Source organism: Capsicum annuum, chromosome 4 (assembly GCF_002878395.1).
Source record: "Capsicum annuum cultivar UCD-10X-F1 chromosome 4, UCD10Xv1.1, whole genome shotgun sequence".
NCBI lineage: Eukaryota > Viridiplantae > Streptophyta > Magnoliopsida > Solanales > Solanaceae > Capsicum > Capsicum annuum.
This window is the reverse complement of record NC_061114.1, coordinates 137,516,308-137,538,598: the sequence shown is the minus strand read 5'-3', so window position 1 is coordinate 137,538,598 and position 22,291 is coordinate 137,516,308. Positions and strand designations below refer to the sequence as shown.

At 31.3% G+C, this 22,291-nt stretch overlaps 1 pseudogene; it reads left to right on the top strand.

The window, feature by feature from the left end:
• The first annotated feature begins 15,998 nt into the window (after nucleotides 1–15,998).
• Nucleotides 15,999–22,291, top strand: part of LOC107868923 — a 32,531-nt pseudogene continuing 26,238 nt past the window's right edge.

The following is a 22,291-nucleotide window of genomic DNA, read 5'->3' as shown; positions in this document are numbered from 1 at the left end:
TTTTTTTGGTCATATTGTCTTTTATATATGCTATCATTTTTTTGGTCAAGACATAGGTTCATGCATTTTTACAAGAAAATTATGAATCTAAAGCAAATTTTAAATAAAATAAATCCATTAGAATGATTGAAATACAATAATATAAAGAGATGTTAAATAAAATATAATAATATAATATATTGATAAAATACATTGATGATATATTTTTTATCCAAACATTTAATTACGATTTATTTCAATTAAGCACTAAATTTATTATAAAGTGTTCGTAGCTATAGTCATTTATGACTCAAGTTGTCCTCTTCTTTGATTACATGCATAATCCTCTAAAGAAGGTGATAAGTTTTATGTGGTTAATTTATTTGAATAAGTTGAAAAAGAATTTCAAAATTTAAAGTATCTAATAGGAACACTCTATAACAAATAGGATTATTTCATTAGTGTAATGTCAAAAATTATTTTTAAACAATTGTTCTTCTTAATTTATATTAATTGACAATATGCACACTTGCAAAGTACGCACATAAGTCTATATATTAAAAGATGAAGATCATTACAAAAGCGATTTGAACTTTTTATCCTTCATTAAAAGAGTTTGTAAAAGATAAAATCGTCTTTTTTCTATTTTTTCATATTTAAAACTTTTAAATTAATTAAATTTTATGTAATAAATCCTTCCTTCCTTAAATTTTATAATATAGTTAAATTTGTAAGAAAAATTAACTATGAAAAAAAATAAAATTTTAGCCACTTTCGAATTCTTTTAAATATAGGAGTTTCCTCTATATTAGGAAAATGTCATTTCAAATTGTTAGGCTATAGTTAATATTTACAAGTATTCCAATTTAATGTGCAAGAAATATTTACCTTATCAATTATTTATAATAATATGGTAAATAAAAGTGAACTATAAATTTTATTATTATTAAGTCTTTTCTTTTTTAGTTATGTAAGAAGTTCTAATATTTTACACGTCTAAATCACTTAAAATATTAGCTTATAGAAACTACATCTATTTAAGTAATGTTGGTGGAAGAGATATTCTTATAACTATTTTTTTCATAAGCTTTGAAGGAAGCATATAACAATCACAAAAGATTACATTTAATCGTTCTAATATCTTGATTATCATATTATTTTGTAATAATTTCTATTCTATTCAAGTTTATATTGCAGATGGTTGTTTGATCGGACGTTGAAGAATTTTTTATATTAAGGTTAGCTTTAGTGGTATTGTTCTAATATCTCGATTATTGTATTTTTTGTAATGTTATAATCTGTTATTTTTCTGCTTAACACAAGTAGATGAACGTTTGATCGAACTTTGAGAGATTCTTTTGTAAAGGTTATGGTTTAATCATATCTTGTAGTTTACAAGTGGTGGATGAATGTTCGGTCAAACTTTGATGAATTTTTGTATAAATATTAGGTTTTATCATATTATTTTATTGTAGTTTCTGATCTATTACTATATATTATTTTTTTAATCATCCATTATGTGATAGTAGACGTTGTAGGAGACGATTAAGATACCAATACTTCACGTATGTCTGGATGCATAAAGTTGTCTATCTTCGATTTTTAAAGTCAATTGTTATTTTTAATAAATATTTTTCTTCATATATTTCATATCGATTGATGGCTTAACATGAAATACATGTGTAACGCAGGTACACTTGACTAGTATATATATATGTGTGTGTGTGTGTGTGTGTGAGAGAGAGAGAGAGAGAGCGTGTGTGTAATATTAAAAGTGTGAAGACTCTTAAAAAAGTGATTTGAACTTTTTGTGCTTCATTAAAAGAAGTCGTAATAGACAAAATCGTCTTTTCACATATTTTTTAGAAATTATTTTATTAAATTAAAGACTCCTAAAATATTTGGGATCCTAATAACATACATATATGTAAAAAAAAAATTAAATAACAATATTTAGTACTAACTAAAAGAATTATGAAAGCCGTACCTAAAATATATGAATCCTAAAATATATGAATTCTACGAAAAAATATGGAAAGAATTGATTGATCACTTAATTAGTTAAACCAACATAATAATGGTAGCAAAATATCATTAAATTCAGATAAAAATTAATGGATAGTAGGTAGTAATTACAATCAAGGTAACTTTGGTCAAGTCAATAATAATCCATATTTGGTGGATTCCTTAATAATCCATAACTGGTGGATTACGATCAAATTATGAAACTAAGAAACACCCACTCATATTTTGTTATTATTTATTTATGGAACTTCTAAATATTAGGACTTAAGTACGTTGGCCACATATCGAAACATTTAATAATCAAGATTTTTTATATAAAAAATTTTTAATTAATTATTTTTAAAATTAATGGGTTTTGAAATATATAATAAGAAAAACATCTATGGTAAAAAAGATTAGGAGAATTAAATAAAATGTTGTGAACTTGAGTACAATTTTAAATTAGACCTAACTATTTTAAGAATATAATATTTTTATTTACTTATGTTCCTTCTTTAACTTAAGTAAGGATTCATAATGAATCAATTATAATTTTACGTTATATGAAAAAAGAATTTTTACAATTGTATTTCAGTAATTTTTTAGACCAAACATTACAAGAAACGTGCTTCTTTTACGTCTACAATTTTTTTCGTTTGATTTTCCACTTTGATTCAAGTGTATTTTTGCATTCATAATCATCGTTCTTTGTCTTTCTTTATTTCTTTTAGTTAGTAGTTTTTAAGATTTTATATGAGTTATAATATTCAACAATTTGACAATGAATTCTCTCTTCTGATAATTTTTCATGTTTTTTTTTTAGTTAAAATCGAAAGTTTTGATCGAAAAATTGAAAGAAAAAAGCATATTATCGCGGAATAAAGTAGCCAGAAGAATCAAAGGTATATCTCCTCTCCGTTTTAATTCACTTCCTATTAATTCCTGAATGTTTTTTGTATGTAGGACGTGATATTTTTAACCTCATCCATTTTTACTTTCTTTCAGATTTAAAAATTATATAAATTTTTTCATATTTTTATGCGGTTACATGTAGATTTAATTTATATCTAAATATATATGAATTTATATCTTCAATACAAAACTTCCAAATAAAAAAAAATAATACTTTTACATGATAGAACAAAAATTAAAGAGATTCAAAAAGAGATAGAATCAAAAGAGTCACGACTAGAAAATTTCGTATAGCATTATCATGAAATATAAACTATAAACTATAGTTACAGTTAGTTTTTTTAAATTTAAAATGCACTAATATATACAAAAAATTATTTAAATTTATTTTAAATTGACAAAACTTTTAAATATGTATAAATGGTGAAAGAAATTATAGATAAAGCCAAATCGATTATAGTAGTATGTTACATGTCAAAATAGTTATCTATAACTATCTATAATCTATATCTATAATCTATAATCTATTATCTATAATCTAAATCTATAATCTATATCTATAATCTATAATATATTAAAAGTGCGAAACACCTTAGAAATATCGTTTGAACTTTTTGCTATTCATTAAAAGTATTTGCTTAAGAAAAAAAATCATCTTTTCACTATTTTTTCCTAATATTTAAGAGTTGAAAATTAATTAAATATATTTATTGTAAAATCTTTTCTTATTAGAAGTCATCAGAATTAATGACAATTAATAAATTTTTCATTAGTTTAAGAATTCTTAATCAACTAAATTTTAATTTAAGAAGATTAAAAAAAATCTAGACATAGATATAAAAGCATCAGAAAAAGAAAAATTTAATAAGTACCAAATTTTTAAAATTTTAAGTACGTAATAAGAATGTAATCACTTATTTTGTAACGATTTAACTTTAAAAATAAGGAAAAATTCTAAATATAGAAGCAAATAAGAAAAATAATTTTACCAAAAATATGATTCAAATTGATGTGTCTCTCTTAGTCTTTGGCAGCATGGGAAAGAGATACTACATGACAAACGCAAAAGTGATAAATGTAAAATATATATGTGCTTATACTTAACATGTGTTTATGTTTACATTATTATATTAAAGTGAGAAAAATCTTTTGAAAAGTGATTTAAACTTTAACACTTCATTAAAAATCATCGCAATAGATAGAATCATTTAATTTTAAATTATCAAAAGTTACACATGCGAGACACGTGAGGCTAAACTAGTACAACTAAGTATTTATAAGTCAAAAATTACTGGTTGATCAATCCCAATTTATGATTTTTCACTTTACTTATGAGCACTTTTAGTTTGATTAATTTTTTATAATTATTTTATCTTTAGTTTTTTTTCTAATTGAAAAAAAAAACTTTTTTAGAAACAAAATCTCTAACTTCCTCTATGTTCCAAATATGTCGTCGTGTTTTTCCTTAAAAACTACTTCAAAATTTATAACTTCTTATGAAGCAAGAACGAGGATATTTTATCAAAGCATTAGGTATAAATATACCCCGGAATTTTAATAAATGGTACAAATATATCTTCCGTTATACTTTGGGTACGAATATACCCTTGTCGTTAATGAAAAGGTACAAATATATCCCCAAACTTTAATAAACGGTACAAATATACCCTTCATCATACTGTGGGTACAAATATACTTTTGTCGTTAATGAAAAGGTAAGAATATACCCTTACCATTAACGCTGACACACGTGTCAGCATCGTATTGGTTGGCCCTTTTTAATTTATTTTATCTGTGAATAATGTAATGTATCCTAAATTATAACTCATACCCGATCCAAATAACCCAACCCGGCCCGTGTAATAGATAAGTTTCAAGAGACATATCACGCGTCTCTATTCACGCGTGTTTCTTTCTTCCACTCTCTCCCACTAACCCAAAAAACTCTTAACACACATCGGTTCGATTCATGTTTCGATCCATCTACCATCTAGAATCGAGTAGAGATTTATTTAATATTGTGATGTTGTTTATTGTTCTGATGTTAGATAAATATTCTGATGTTGTTTAATGTTCGTCATGAATGACTGTTGTTTATTTTTTTGATTCATGAGCGTCAATGAATCAGAAATTGTTTCTAATTCATGATTGTTGTTACCTGGTTTAAATTCATTGTTACACCATTGTTCACCAACTTTAAAGAGTGAACAAGAAGACAACATTTTAAGAACAGAAACATGAGAAAAACTTGCAAAGTTTGGACATTCCTCGGCCAAATCAAGGTCCTTATTGTATCACAGGTTGGGTCGAGTTATTTGGATCGAGTATGACTTATAATTTAAGATGGATTAAATTATTCACAAATATTTTTTTTAAAAAAAGACCAAACAGTACGATGTTGACACATGTCTCGTTGTTAATGAGAAGGGTATATTTATACCTTTCATTAACGACAAGGGTATATTTTTCCCCAAAGTATGATAAAGGTTATATTTGCACCATTTATTAAATTTTGAAGGTATATTTACACCTTTTCATTATCGGCAAGGGTATATTTGTACCCAAAGTATGACGGAGAGTATATTTATGCCATTTATTAAAGTTCAGGGATATAATTGTACCTTTTCTGTTTTATCAAAATAAAGAATATTATTAGCATTTTTTATTGAATACATCAACTGTTTAGAATCAATTTAAATATTTTTGTCCAAATACATAATTACTTATTTATAAATTTTATATCAACACTAAAAAAATACTTATTGGTGGCACGTTGTAATAATTTTTGGCTATTCACAATCATCTCAGCCAAACGGGCTCAAAAGTCCATGTTAGAAATAGTATATTTCAGCAATCTTTTAAGCAAAAAAAAAAAGAAAAGTAATTCTAACTAATAGTAAATAAAAAATAAAATTTAGAGGCTAAAACAATAGCTCCCCCAAAGTGAAAATAATTTTTTTTTGTTTGATAAATTGACAAATATTTATTAAATTCACTAATCAAACATTCCTTAAAACACTTTTAGAAAAAAAAAAAGTTAATTTAAAAGTGCAATGAAACATGGGGCTTTGAGCTATAGGTGACAAAAGAGTTTGAAAATGAGGTACAAGTGACTCAAGTCTTAATAATTGAGTGGAGGTGACATTACTTTATTATGGATTAAGAAAGTTGAGAAAATTTAAAAATAACCCACAAGTTTTTAAATTTACACTTTAATCCAAATATTAGTTAATATAACAGGAACCGGAGGGAAAAAAGACGCATTTCTCTCTCTTCTCATCCATTGTTGTTTTCTCTCTCTTAACGATTTTTGTTGTTCATTATTGTTGCTGCTTTATTCATCATCTTTTGCTTCATTATCATCATCTTCTACTTTATTATCATCTTCATCTTCTTCTTGTTGACCATTGTTGTTGTTGTTACCGCTACTGCTGCTATTTGACAAATTTTTTAGGTCAAATTTTGTTTCGTACCTCACTTTTCACTTTGAAATTACTTCATAGGAGACTTTGGTAAGTCAATTTATGATTTTTAGTTGAATTTGTCATCTGAAAAACTGCTATTGTGCTATTTTTTCAACAATCATTAGCACGCGAACATGAATGCAACATAAGAGCCATCTGTTTAAACAAATCAATCATCTGTCGCGATAGTGTGCCATCTGTTGCAACGGAAGACTCATATGCTGGATTCATGTTATTATTCTATAGTGTCGTAACATGAATCGAACAGATGGATCATCTGTTGCAACATATGACCTATCTATTGCAACAAGATAAATATTTGTTGCAACATATTAGTAACTTGTTATAATAGAATTTGAACTCAATTCCAACAGATGTGTTGTCTGTTGCAATAGGGTAAATATCTGTTGCAACAGATTAGTAACCTATTACAATAGAACCAGAACTCGATTCCAACAGACGCATCATCTGTTGTAATAAGTAAGTCATCTTTCAAAATAGGTTAATTATCTGTAGCAACATGTCACTCATCTATTGGAATCAACTTCAAAGATTCCTTAGTACTGTAATATCTATCCCAACATGTGCTTCATCCATTGCAACAAATATATAGTCTGTTTCAACATATGATTCACCTATTACAACAGATGACTCGTCTGTTGAAATCAGCTTTAAGAGCGTAATACCAACAGGTAAGTAATCCATTGCGACCGATCACTTACCTATTGCAATAGATTACACATCTGTTGGGATTCATGTACGGCACTATGAAATCACTATTAACTTTTTTAACAAATGAGTTTATTTAGGTACCACTAATGGAGGGATCAATAACAATAGGGGTAGATTGTCATGGTCAATGGATTGAGAATGACAATCAATATGTATGGCGTTGGAAGGAGGGTAAAATGCTAGAGACGATAGCTATGAAAATCCAAAGTGATATTTCATATGATGATTTTGTGAACTTAATCATCATCTATTGTGGAATGAATTATCAAATGGAAGAACTCATCATCATCTATATGCATAGCTCCTTTGAAAATCATAGGGTACTACCTTTCAAGATAACCGATCAGGTTCGGTTACCTGCTTATCTTAGTGATTCATCCAGACCGGTGTAAAGGGTATATATGGTTGAAAAGATGAGAGAGAATGAGAACTAGAATATAGAATAAGAACAACAAGACATCTTTGATGATAGGTTGGATGATCTAGAAATAAATATTCCAGATGATAATCAAACATCTACACCTGTTGATGTGACTAATACGGTGGACATTTCTTGTCGATCGACATAGTCTAGCAATCTTCAAGACGACGGGACCGGCTTTTTTAATGAAATATCATTCAAGGAAAAGAAAGAACTATCTACTACTTTATTTATTTCTTGCTTGAAAAAATATTCCAGAATAAAGAAAGTGATTAATTCGAGCAATGTCTTTTGCTATAAATGTGCTAATCTGAACTACAAATGGTGGTTAAGAGCGATGAAGTACTTAAGTTCTGATAGATTCGTCATTCATAAACATGAAAAGTATCACATATGTGGTTCGGAGCACATCTCGGGCCAAAATCCTCACGCCACATCAAAGGTCCTTGGTGAATATTTCAAGAATAGTTTCCCTGATGGCAAAGGTCCTTCTATAAGAGTTATGGCTAATCAACTACTTACGAAATTGGGTATCCTGGTTAGTTATTGAAAGATATATACGATTATGGGGATTGCCAAGGACTTGGTTAGGGAAACACACGAGCATGAGTATACAGTCCTAGATGCCTAATGTTACATGCTTGAGTCCACAAATCCCGAAAGTAAGACGACATTGCATATTGAAGAAAACGGAAGGTTCAAGTACTTTTTTGTATCCTACGGTGCTTGGATTCAAGGTTTTTGATATTTGAGAAAAGGCATAGCCGTCGACGGAACCTTCTTGAGGAACAGGTATAATGGAGTTTTGCTGGCGGCGGTGGCATAGAATGTGGAGAATTACATCTTTTCTGTCACTTTTTTTGTAGCGGACAAGGAATGTAATGCCTCTTATGGATTTTTTTTGAACAACTAGAAAGTTGTGTCGAAGATACCAAAGAGTTGTGTTTTATTTCGAATAGGCATCCAAGTATTCCAAAGATGGGTTCAATTTTCTTCACTTCATCTTACTTTGTTTGTTGCATCAGGCATCTTAGAGAGAACATTTGGACCAACTTTCATAACAAAAGGGTCGTGACCCATTTTTATAGAGTAGATAAAGTATATAGTAGAGAGGATTTTTTAGACCATTTTAATCAAATAATGAATATGCATCCCCAGGACGCAAAACATCTCGTACGTGTCAGTTTTGAGAGATGGATTTGGACATTCTATCTGGTAAATAGGTACATTATTATGAATTTAATGTCTCATTGGAGTTACAAGTTTAGTATGATATTGTACTAAGTGATTCTTTTGTGTAGGTACAATATTATGATGTCAAACATAGCTTAATCGGTGAATTCATTATCTGGCGATGAAAGAGAATTTACCATCAAGACTCTTTTTGAAATAATAAACAAGAAGTATGACTAATTTTTTAATGAAAGACGTGTGCAATTTGAGAACACAAGAACCCCATTTGTTCTAAAAATGGAAAAAATAATATCAAAGAACATCAGTCTAGGGAATAGGTTATTATCTCATCAATAGCAGATTACAAATTCAGTATCACCGGTGAAAGTGATGTTGTCACGTCGATCTTCAAACAAAATCTTGTACTTGCAGAGTTTTTGACTTGGACAAAATACCCTGTCACATGCTATGGCAGCTCTTTGAGCTGAATACGGTGCAAAATATGGACCTAAAATTTATGAGCACTCCTCTCCATATTATTCGGTGGAAAAATATACAATGGCATATCGTGGACATATTACTCCGCTGCCTCCCGAAGAATGTTGGGTTATTCCTGCAGAGCTTTTGGAGAGACTAATACCTTCTCCATATATTGACCCATGCACTATCATACCGAGAAGAAAGCCATATAAGAAGTGGTATGAAGTCGGAGAATCATTTCCATCAAGAAGAAACAAGTGCTCCGTATGTAAGCGCGCTGGCCACAAAAAAAACTACATGCTTGGATCGTAATCCACCATGATCATTGTAATTGCAAAAACTTGTGTTGTTGTTTGTGGTGGACATTTATATATTTAACTCATTGTTGTGAACGTAATATTATCATTTATTATATATAAAATATCTATTTTAATAACTTGTGCATCAATAAAAAGAGGCCAAAAATGAACTAAATACAACAGACCACAAATATTTTCAACAAATTATCCATCTGTTGCAACAGATGGACATTAGCTGGAAGAATACAATACAGTTCATCAAACTGGAATATTTTTCTCTAACAGATGACAAATCTGTCGCAACAGATGGATAATCTGTTGACAGAAACCCAAATGATAACCAATCTATTCAAACACATGGTCCATCTGTTGAAAGAACTCAAAAGCTAAAATTTTTTTTGCTACTAGATTCAAAATTGGTCCTTACTTCCAACCGTCGACATGTTAACATGTATGTTTAGAAGAAGAAATAGATAGATTAAAAATTGAATAAGAATTAAAAAGCCAAAGTCGACTAAAAATAAATTTTTCATTAAACGAAAAATAAAATACATTAGGTATAGATCCGATATAGAAAACTTAAAATACATATGCTAAAAGAAAAAACATATTCTAATTATTATTATTATCATCAACATCGTTATTATAGCTAATCGGCCAATCAACCGGCAACAGCAAGGCCCTCATCAGCCTCTGTATCTCTCTGAACATCCTTGTTCTCACGGCAACCAACTCCCTCTGTAGGTTATTAAACTGCCTCTGAAGTTCCCGCATAGTGTCGCGCAGAATAACAATAACCCAAATAGGATCAACCATATCTAGAACACACATGAATTGACAAAAAATGTAAACACAACAGTAAAGAAAAGAGTATGAATGTAATACAACGTATACTACCAACTAGTAGATTTACACAAAAAAGAACTTACCTCAGCGAGAAAGGAATATGCTCTTTTAATAAAAGTGGTTGAAGATGTAATATGAAAAGAGAAATTCCAAGAAATAAATTAAAGTAGAGTAGAATGAAGATTAAGGAGGGACTATTTATAGATCTGAATATGTTAGGAAAAAAGGCATGACTATTCAGCTTCATTGTATTAATTACATTTAAACTGCTGGCTTTTTGTTTTCTATGAAAAGTCGCAACTTTTTATTTTACATTCAAACTTCTCACCTTTTAAAAATGGTTTGAGACTTAATAATAGCTGTTATTATTGAGTTATTGCAACAGATCATTCATCTATCATAACAGATAACCCACTGCCGTAACAGATTTACTATCTGTTATAACAAATGGTCTGTATGTGCAATAGATGAGACATCTGTTGTGACAGATGGAACATTTGTTAGAGGAGATATTTTAATTTCTTCTAACAGCTGATTCATCAGTTATAACAGATAGGGAATTTAATTCATCAGTTGTTTTAAATAATTTACCATCTATTGGAATAGATGGTCTGTATGTGCAACAGATGAGATATCTTTTGCAATCTATGGATTATTTGTTACGACAGATAGACCATCTGTTGGAGGAGATGTTTTGATTTCTTCTAACAGCTGATTTATCAGTTGCAACAGATGGGGAATTTGATTCATCAGCTATTTTGAATGTGTTAGGAAAAAAGTTACAACTGTTCACCTATTGTTTAATAGCCATGATAGGGTAGGAAGAATAAGGTGCGTGCAGATTAATAGATCCATTTTCATGTGTGGGAGTTATGTATTATTGAAAGGCTATCGTGAAAGACACACATAAAGTACAATGATCTTATGAATGTAGTTTTTTTATCGATCAGACATTGATCCTTCAAACAAGATCCTGTATTTTACATTTTAGTTCGGTAGGTACAAACTGATAAAGCTGAAGGGTTCTAAGATGGTGGTGTCGATACCCTATTCTAATTTAATAATGATTTTACTCATATTTATGTGTCAAGTTTGGATAAGGGTTCAAGTATTTAGTGGCAGTATAAATATCCAATAGTAATTGGACAGATTTTAATTGTGTAATGGACTTCTGAAAGGCCTTCGAAGCCTCGAATTGCAGCAGACAAGAATGGAAAACCAATAGAAATTTCCCTGGTCCAATTTATATGGATGAGTTACTCGAGAAGACTACTATACAGTAGAAGGTGCTTGGGAGAATACCTTACGAGAAGAGGGTGGTGGAGAAGACCATATACCATCTCAAACCTTGTTTAAGAGAAAACACATGGAAGTAAGTAAGGAACTTCTAGCGAATCTAGCTAATGAGATTTACTTGAAAGGTGAAAAAACTAAATGAGCTTAAATTGTAGAAGTGTATCCAAATATTAAATTCCATCATTCGTTCTTAAAATAGAAAAATGCTTAAGAGGACTGGAGATGGATACTTTGCTATGGACTACGACTAGCGAACGTGGCCTCAACGAAGACCCATAAAGTGTAGGACCAGAACTTTAAAGAACCTAACAATCTTAACTGTAAAATGCCATATCTTTTTTTAAATATTAATGCCAAATATGTAAAAAAACAACATTCACAAAATCAGTGTACTGCATGTGTGTTTTCACAATAGGTTGATCAGTAATACATATCCCCCATAAATGAAGTGGTTCCATCTGCAAGCAACTTATTCCTCTGAACCCATCTTTACTCTAGACTTTAACACTGGTCGGGTAAAAGTTTATCCAGTTTCACTTTCTTTAATTTGCAAACAATAGAAAAATATTTGATGTCTAACAGGAGAAGAACAAAAAAAAACATTACAAAAGGGTAAGACAAAATTGAATGAATCAACAGATGACCCATCTGATGCAATAGATTCCCCATCCGTTCAATTGATGAGTCATCCATTGCAATAGGCGATGCATCTATGGCAATAAATAAATGAAATATTGCAACAGATAGGTCATCTGTTGGAATAAATCAGCCCATTTGTGCTACTAGTTTGATTTCTTCCATCAGTTGCTCCGTTTATTCCAATAGCTGATTCATCAGTTGCAACAATTGAGAAAACTATTACAACACCACCAACAATATCAACAGCAAAGAAACAATACCATATGTTCCAACCCCATCAACAACACAAACACCACATGTTCCAACAATACCAATACCTATTTATCAATAAATAGAAAACTGGTAATGGATAAATCAATAATAACAACAGATGTAAAGATCTAATTTAAATTACATACAAAGAAAAAGATGAGAAGGAAAGAGCAATAGTGAACCATACCTGCAATATCAAAAAAGCAAAGGGATTAGAACATCTATTTCAGTCGAGCAAAGATATTGGGGGGATCAGTTGAGATCCGAAAGGGTCCTCATGCAAAATAGGAGGGAAAAGAAATAAAAAAATGAGATGGTTGTGATTACCCTAAAGAAGAGAGAAAGAAAATTCTGAATCTGAATAAAGAAGAGAGATGAGTTGTGTTAATTTATGGTTGAAGGAAAGAGAATTCTAGAGATGAATTTTATATATTCATTAATAACTTTTGAGAGGCACGAGGAGAAAGTGACATTGAAAAGACAAGATAAGACTACTCAAAGAGAATATTTTTGAGTTATCCAAGTAATATTTTTTACCTCCTTTGTATTTTATCTTTTTTTATCTCGGACAGGAAATTAGAAAATTTCTTTAAATTAAAAAAATAATCTTAAAACATATAAGTCATCTGTTGTAATAGATGAAAATTTCTGTTTAAAGATTTCGAACAGCTCAATCATCTATTATAACAGATGATAATTTTTGTTTCAAAATTTTTAACGGCTCAATCATCTGTTGCAATAGATGGCAACACCTATTTGATAATTTACAACAGATAGTTTGTTGCAACAGATGATTGAGCCATTAGAAATTTTCAAACAAAATTTATCATCTGTTGCAACAGATGATTGAGCCATTAAAAATTTTAAAACAAAAATTTTCATTTGTTCCAACAGATAAGTCATCTGTCGCAATAGATGTCAATATCTTTTTGATAATTTACAATAGATAGTTAATCTGTTGTAATAAATGACTTAATCTATTTGATAAATTCCAACAGATAAGTCATCTGTTGTAACAAGTTAAACATTTATTTTTATAGAATTTCAATTGAGTTCATATGTTTAACTACAACTTTAATTTATTTATCTAGAACTAGGCGTGAGTTACATGGGGTCAACTACAACTTTAATTAAGTATTTGGCAATTGCATGATATTGGAACTACGTTTCTCCAGACCTGAGTCATCTATAGATCACTCTGAGTTAAAATAATTCTTATTAAATCATTATCAAGATAATACCTAAATTGATTAATCTTGGACTAGGGGTGAGTTCATACAGTCAACTACAACTTTAATTGAGTCTTTTGACAATTGCATGATGTTGGTATTGTGTTCCTTCCGACCAGAGTCATCGATCGATCACTCTGAGTTGAAGCAATTCTTATTAACACATTGCCAAGTTAATAACTAAATTGATTTAATATTGGACTAGTGGTGAGTTCATAGGGTCAAATACAACTTCAATTGAGTCTTTTGGCAATTGCATGATGTTGGTATTGCATTCCTTCCAACTAGAGTCGTCGATCGATCACTCTGAGTTGAAGTGATTCTTATTACCTTATTTTTAAACCTAATACATAAATTGCTTTAATGTTGGACTAGGGGTGAGTTCATAGGGTCAACTACAACTTTAATTGAGGCTTATGGAAATTGTATGATGTTGGTATTGCGTTCGTCCCTACCAAAATCGTTAATCGATCACTTTGAGTTAAAGTAATTCTTATTACCTCATTGTCAAGCTAATACCTAACTCGATTAATCTTGGACTAGGGGTGAGTTCATAGGGTCAACTACAACTTCAATTGAGTCTTTTGTAAATTACATAATGTTAGTATTACGTTCCTCCTTAGTCATAGTGCGTCGATCCATCATTCAGAGTTGAAGCGATTCTTATTACCTCATTGTCAAGCTAATACCTAAATTGATTAATATTGGACTAGGGGTGAGTTAATAGGGTCAACTACAACTTCAATTGAGTCTTTTGAAAATTGTATAATGTTAGTATTGCGTTTCTCCCGATCAGAGTCGTCGATCGATCACTCTGAGTTGAAGCGATTCTTATTACCTCATTATCAAGCTAATATATAAATTGCTTTAAAATAATAATAATAAAAAAGATCTTAAAACATATAAGTCATACTTTCTAATAGATGACAATTTTTGTTTGAAAATTTCCAATGACTTGGTCATCTGTCGCAATAGATAACAACGCCTATTTGATAATTTACAAAAGATGGGTAATATATTGCAATAGATGACTTAATCTGTTTGATAAATTCCAATAGATAAGTCATCTGTTGCAACAGGTTGAATATTTATTTTTATACAATTTATTGAGTTCATATGTTCAAATACAAGATCAATTGATTAATATCTAGGACTAGGGTGAGTTCATAGGGTTAACTACAACATCAATTGAGTCTTTGGCAATTGCATGATGAGATGGTTAAAAATTATGCATATCTTTTAAAATTTTAAAAAATAATTAAGATCAATTTGAACTAAATTAACATTTTCAAAACTTTTCATTCTTTTCCAAAATACAAATCAACCCATAAAAATCATCCATTTGCGAGAAAAATGTTTCATCATTTCAAATCTTGAGTTCTCACTTTTTTCTCTTTCTCAACAATATAGACAACAAATACTCAACAAATTCTCAACCCTTCATAACAGATCAATGTTCTTCTCATTTTCGATCATATAAGTGTTATTTTTGACTTTATTCTTGCTTGTATCAGTCATTTTCTCTATCTTCATAGATAACAGAGTTCGAGAAGAGTTCTATATTTGTTATTCTTTTATAAAAAATTGGGATTTTTAGTTAATGAAAAAAAAAGAAGAGTTTTAGTTTTATTATCTTTGATAATGAGTTTACAATTTTGAGTTTTGATGGTAAAATCATAGGAAGAACCCGAGAAAATACTAGTTTTTATTGCAACATTCCTTGAGTGTCATGGTATTATTGGATAGTATTTGTGGTGTTGGTATTGGTGGTGGTGGTTCTGGTGGTCTTCATGGTGGTACTGGTTGTGTTTTGGTGGCATTAGTTGGTGGTGTTTGTGGTGGTTGTTGATGGTGTCGGTATTGGTGGTGTTTGTAATATATTTTTAAAAATTTATGCATACATCACTTGTAATGTAATTTTTCTTCTGTTGTTTGTAGGTAAAACATGTCTCCCAAAAGAAAATAAAGTGAAAGTAAATCAACTTCTAACCACCTAACAAAAAAGGCCATAGTACAGAGGGATTCAGAGGATCTTCCTGAACAATCTTAGTCAGGGAAAAGTGAAGCTGAGGAAAGTTATGAAAACAACGCTGAGATAGATGGACAAGGGTCTGTAGATGGTGATGAGAAAAATGAAAGTGAGAAGGAACAAGAAGAGGAGGGAGAAGAAAGTGAGAAAGAGTATAATAATGCATTACCAATGGGGCGTGAAATATCGAAATCCCAGCATGAGGCTGTCAAAACTATTAGAATTGACAGGTTTTAAATTGCGATGCCAATAGATGATCCTGCAAAACTAACTGGTGATCTTGTTATTAAATGTCAGTTAGGGAAACCTTTTGGCGAATTTAGGAATATGATGAAGAATGAAAATATAGACGGGCTTTCTACGAAGAACTGCTTTGGACACTTTCTTGAGCTGCCTGAGGACCACACTGTTCATTTCCAAATGAGTATGGTATATGGTCTTCTCAAATGCAGTATCAAGTACGTGGGGGATAATAAAGATTCGAAGGAGGGAAAAAAAGATGGATGAAATCTGGATCAATTTATCACGATGCAAACCGGGGCCCTGGCCGTAACGAGCATCCGAAACTATGAATGCTCGGATGCCCTTATTTCTCTGGTAATCATGCACAATATTCATAAGTTATAATAGAAGATATGGAATTGTAATTCATTATGGAAATATGGTCATACTCTGAGTTCAATTAAACTATGAAAAATGAAATCCAATATCACTACACAACATCTGAACCAGTCTGCGAAATCTCTACTACATCTGAAAATGGCAATTGTCTGAAACTGGGACAAGGCTCCCAGTGGACCTAAATCAAAATAAATAACATAATATAAAAGACAGAAGCCTTCTGGAATAAAGAAGGCTCACCAACTGCACACATCCCTGCTGTCTGAAAACTCTATGGCCAAGCAGGACCTCTGAAATGAGCTTCAGACCCTAGAAGGAAGGGGGGTCAATACAAATGTACTGGCACGCAAAGTAATCCAAAGTAAAGCTTTTATATAAATAAAATAATGGAGAGAATTTTTTCCATACATCATACATAAAATAGTTTTCAAAACACATGAGCATCATTTTGATAATCATAAAAACCTTTCTGTCAAAGCAATTTCTAATCTTCTATTACTTCTGAGTTAGGTGGTACACCCCTACAAGTCTAATACCCTACGGTCTATATGGAGTCCGCCATTGACTTTGCGGGAAAGCCCCCAACTCAAGTGTGCCACAAGGGTGGGAGTGTCTGAGTCTAATATGCCACAGGGTACTAGGCTAGCGTAATATAATATACCCAGATCGGCAAATCACGATTTTAGGAAATGAGTTGTCTGAACTCCTGCCTTCTTTGGGGGACCACCTAACATCTATTTATGCCCAATTTTATCTATTTCTAAACATATATCATCCTGAAATCTTAAGTAATGAAAATCTAGTTTCTATGTCTGTCTGAGTCTGTTATGGCATTGTCTATTTTGGTATCATCATACCAAGACTTGCAAGTCGTAATTCTGAGCCATAATGCATTAAGCATAATTCTTTCATTAAAACTCAATTCAGACCACCCAATAATTACAATAGTATAAGATGATTTCATGTTCCGAAACATAAGTCAAAACTATGCAACAATTCTTCAAACATATGGTGGTCCTGTTCTTTTGGCAAAGCCATACACTCTTTCATTGTATGTATATTCAACATTTATCAACCTGTGTAACCCTCTCTTTTTATTTTAAAATCATATTCAAGTCATAGTATAAATCAAGAAATTCCATATCATCATGCTCTTCAAGATGCATTTCAAAACAATCCATAGTATATCATGATTGATGAAAAATCATAACAGAGGGAGTTTTCATGAGTCATGCTCTCAATTCAATCATCAATCTTTAAAATGCGTGCTTACATATATATTCAATTTTCAATAAATTTGGGGGAAGGTCTAAATACCAAAACAATACCGTCAAAACTTCTAAAACATGATTATATTCATAAATCCAAAATCCATTCTTAAAATCATGATTTCTGTGCCCATGAGATTTTAGAAAAACCCTGCGTACCTTAATTTATGACTCTTAAATGAACTCCTACTTTAGGGATGCTATTAGAACAATTGATGGGTGCTTCTTGTAGCCTAGCAATAGGGATTCCGAATCTCAAAGAATTATTGAAAACCCACGGCGAAATCTTAGGATATTTGGGTTTTTAGTTTGAAACCCTAGAGAGAGTTTCTTGTAAATTTTTTTCAAGAAAATATGAATAATGTGGTCACTTGAGAGAAAATCTCATGTTTAAGCTGATAAAGGGGTGAAAATTACCCAACATACCCTTAATAAAATGGAATAAAATATAACTAGGAGCCTGATTTTATGGGCCACCACGACGCACCACTATCGCAGTGGCTCATTGGAAAATGACGAATGAGATTCTTGGGGTCACCACGACATGGAGCCATCGCGTTGTCCCACTGGTTGGGACCCGTAACTTCATCGCTACATGCCACAATCGCGCTAGGCTATTGGAATTTGACAATTGTTAAATAGACCACCTCCGCAATGCACCAAGTACCAAAATGATGGTGTTTTTAGACTAGCTCTAAAATTAGCCATAACATCTTGTCCGGGTATCGGATTTAGGTGAATATTATATCGATGAAAAGATCATTCAATTTCCCACACTACATAATTGATTAACATTGAAAATTTGCATAGGATTTATGGCTTTTGGATTATCTATGCATAGAAATGATGGTTTTCATTCTAGCCTGAAATACAAGGTGTTACATTATCTCTCTCTTGGGATTATTTATCTTCGAATGATGGGTAGGAACGTTGAAGCTTAATGGTATGGAATAACGTAGACCTGATGTGTTTTCTAAGAAAGGATATAACTAATCTGAAACATTTAAACTTCTATTGTGAAACTGAATTCTGACTTGACTTGACTTTACTTTCTTCAAAGAGCTGATTCATGATGAGAGTTTATGATTCCTACCGAAGTGTTTATTCTCAAATCATACGCATTGGACTTGGAAGTGATAAATTATATAGGCACGAATCATGAGGAAACAAAATTTAGATCGTACAAAGGTATTACATTGTTTGAGCTAAAATAGCTGGAAAAATTTAAGATAATGTGTTGAACTCTTATGAACTGAGTCATGACTAAATAACTGAATCTGAAACATGATGCTTGGATTGAACTGAGTTCACAACTTACACGGATGGAATAGATTATCTTTTGGAATGGTCATACGTATTGGACTTCGGATAGTAGGACTGGTTAAAAAGGTAGAAAACCGCAGAACTTGTCTGGCAGACTGTTAAGCTGAATTGCTGGCTAGACAGACTTAAAACTTATAATTAACTGAAGTATCTCTTTAACACTCTTTCTAAAGAAGTCCTAGTATAATTAGGGAACAAAGAGTCCCTGACATGAGTTACACAAAACATCCAACTAAGGAATTACGACAATGATACTACTCTATGGTGTGGAATATAGACATATAACTCGAAAACTAGGATAGAATTACCAAACCTTAGGCAATGAAACTTCTTACTTTCAAGATTAGCCACACTTCTAAAATATTCTCTCAACTATACTTTCCCCTTAAACACCATGCTCATAAATTTAGTACATCCTGCATTTCATAACTCCTTATCTCATGCCTAATTCTTTTTGCCACTCCAACACTCACCTCCAACTTTGTATTAGAGATTCACACACACTCAAAGCATCCATCTACATATATACAGACATGATATTCAAGCCTATCTTTATACCCACATATACACATCTGAACAAACACTCATAAAATATCTTTCTCATAATCTCTAATACTTCCATCCATAACAACTCCCCTGCACTACTCAGATTATACACATAAAATATTCTCAACTAACCAAACCATAAATGAAACTTCACCTCAAAATCCTTTCAACTTATAGACCTATATAAAACAAGTGCACAATAATTTTTTCCAAATATAACGCATAAAACTTCAACTAACCTTGACACGTATCAAAAACTCGGCCTCAATCTTACTCCACAATTTCTGCCTTAACTCAAAGAAGCATACCACCATCTTTCATCAACAAGAAATATTTTCTCTTTTCTATCTAAAAAACTGTTCATCATTACTATATCGATCTAAGGAAAAATGTCACTGCAAATTAGAGTATCGGGATTCGGAACATAAGAGGAGTACTAAGCATAACTTGACACCCTACTGAGGCGTAAGGAATAGTGCACTCATGGCATGGACTCATTAAAGTGATCTAATCTGAGGCCGTACCTGATATGAATTTGAATTTTAACTGATCGTTAAGAGTATCACATATGCACAAGAGATGAACTGGATGACCTAAATTTTTGGAACTCGTAACTTACGGAAAGTGATTCTGATTGCGGAACAAACTGGGAACTCATCATACTAAGAACTAGGAGAGTACATGATTCCTTATCATATGCATAAAACGAGTTATGATCATGAATTTGAAATATGAAGCATGAGTATGTATCAGAATAACTAAAGTAAACTACTGAAATAAGAATAGATTGAGCATCGTTCTTTCTCACGGCCAATTTCACAACTTACTGGCACATCTATTAGCAACTGAAAACTTGACTTGGTTACTTGTTCTATCATCTTCCCCTTATATTTAAGCCCTATGAACCACTATATACACTCTGGTATAAACTGAAATCACTTTACTCCAGAGTCGGGGATATAACAATACACATGAAACTAAACTTACCCTGTAAGACGGTATCTTCATGTATAGCAACCAATGCTAATACTTCCTTCTATGATTCAACCCCTTAGCTTTTTATAGCCCCAAAAGTGTAACACCCCATATTCAAGTACATGTATTGGCGTATTCAAGTATGTGTATTGGTCTTATTTATATGGAATTATTTTTTTTTAGTTTTTTATACTGGAATTTGCCCGTCGATAGTTCCATGTGAAGGTTATTGAATAAGCTTTCCAACGATATAAATATTTTCAAAAATAGATAGGTTTCGGATATAATCGAGCACGTTATAACCTATAAAACGGTGGCTGGGATATTTGGGAATAGTAAATGTGCAGGAAAATTTCCTGCACACAAACTACTGAGGCAAGCCGAATTTTTGGGTCAACTTTGAACGATCATAACTCCCTTAATATAATGAACTGGTAGAGATGCGACCTATGAAAATAAAGATCTTTGAGTCTTCTTTCCAATGAAATTGGTCTCATTCAAATCCAACATCTGAGTAAGGAGTTATACTCATTTTACTTTAGCCTATCAAAAGTGATTTTTAGGGTCAACTTCAAACGACCATAACTCCTTGTACAGAATGAACTGGTTGGCCTACTTTATATGAAATGAAATACTTTGAATTATCCTTCCAAATATACCAATTTTATCAAAATCTGATATCGGAGCAAAGAGTTATGGTCGATCTACTTTAGCTTATCAAAACAGTCCACCAAAGGACAAATTTGACATTATTTAAATTTTAAAGGCATTTTGGTCATTTCTTATTATATTATGGACGGGAATATGTGTATATATACATGTATATGAGTTCAAAAACTCATTTTCATCATCAATCATTGAGAAAGAACAAACCTTAGCCAAATTTGACCTTTGAATTACTTTTGATTCAATCGTAGAAATTCCAAAGTAATCCAATAACTGCGTTTGTCATCTCGAGAGCTTCGAACGACACCTATTATTTGTGCAAACAGGATTGTGTAATCAAGAGGTGAATTCTAAGGTATGAATATTGTTTGCCTTTGTTCTTTTCCATATGTATATGTGTGATAGAGGATTATATGTATTGGTTGTTATTGAAAGGTGATGAAATAGGGTTATGGACTATTTTGCATGGTTTAGTTGTATTGAATTGTGGAAGGTGGATATGGTAATTGAGTTATGGAAGGTGGATATAGTGATATACTATTGAATTGATGATTATTTATGTCTATGGCTCAATTTGGTTTAATGGATTGGTTGGAAGGATAAATGAATCCAAACTTGATATTGGAGGATGTTGTATGAATATGCATGGAATGTGAATGTAATTGGAGTATAAGAGGGTTAAAGTGACACCCTTTATAGTGTACTTAAGGCTTACTACTTAACCACTAGTTTGGTGAATTCAAATAATTGAATTGTGATGTTTGGTCGCTAATACTAGATTGCTATATATGTTCATTGTAGATAAGTAATCCGAAAAGACGGGAAGTCCATTTGGGACTAGTATTGAAGGTTGAAAGTCAGGTATGTAAAGCATACTCTATACCATATCTTTGGCATAAAAGTGAACGATTTTTCTATTAAGAAAGTTTCCAAAGTTATTCAATAACATATGATCCATAATGGTTTTGTATGATGTCCTACATTATCAATGAACTTGTTTCCACCCTACAAGATGTCAAGACATTCCAATACTTACCTGTCTTCTAAATCTTACATGTTTATTGCACTAATGAATGTTAGAAGGTATCCGGTTACTCAAATAAGATCCATGTGCTATTAATGACTCCAAAACATTTC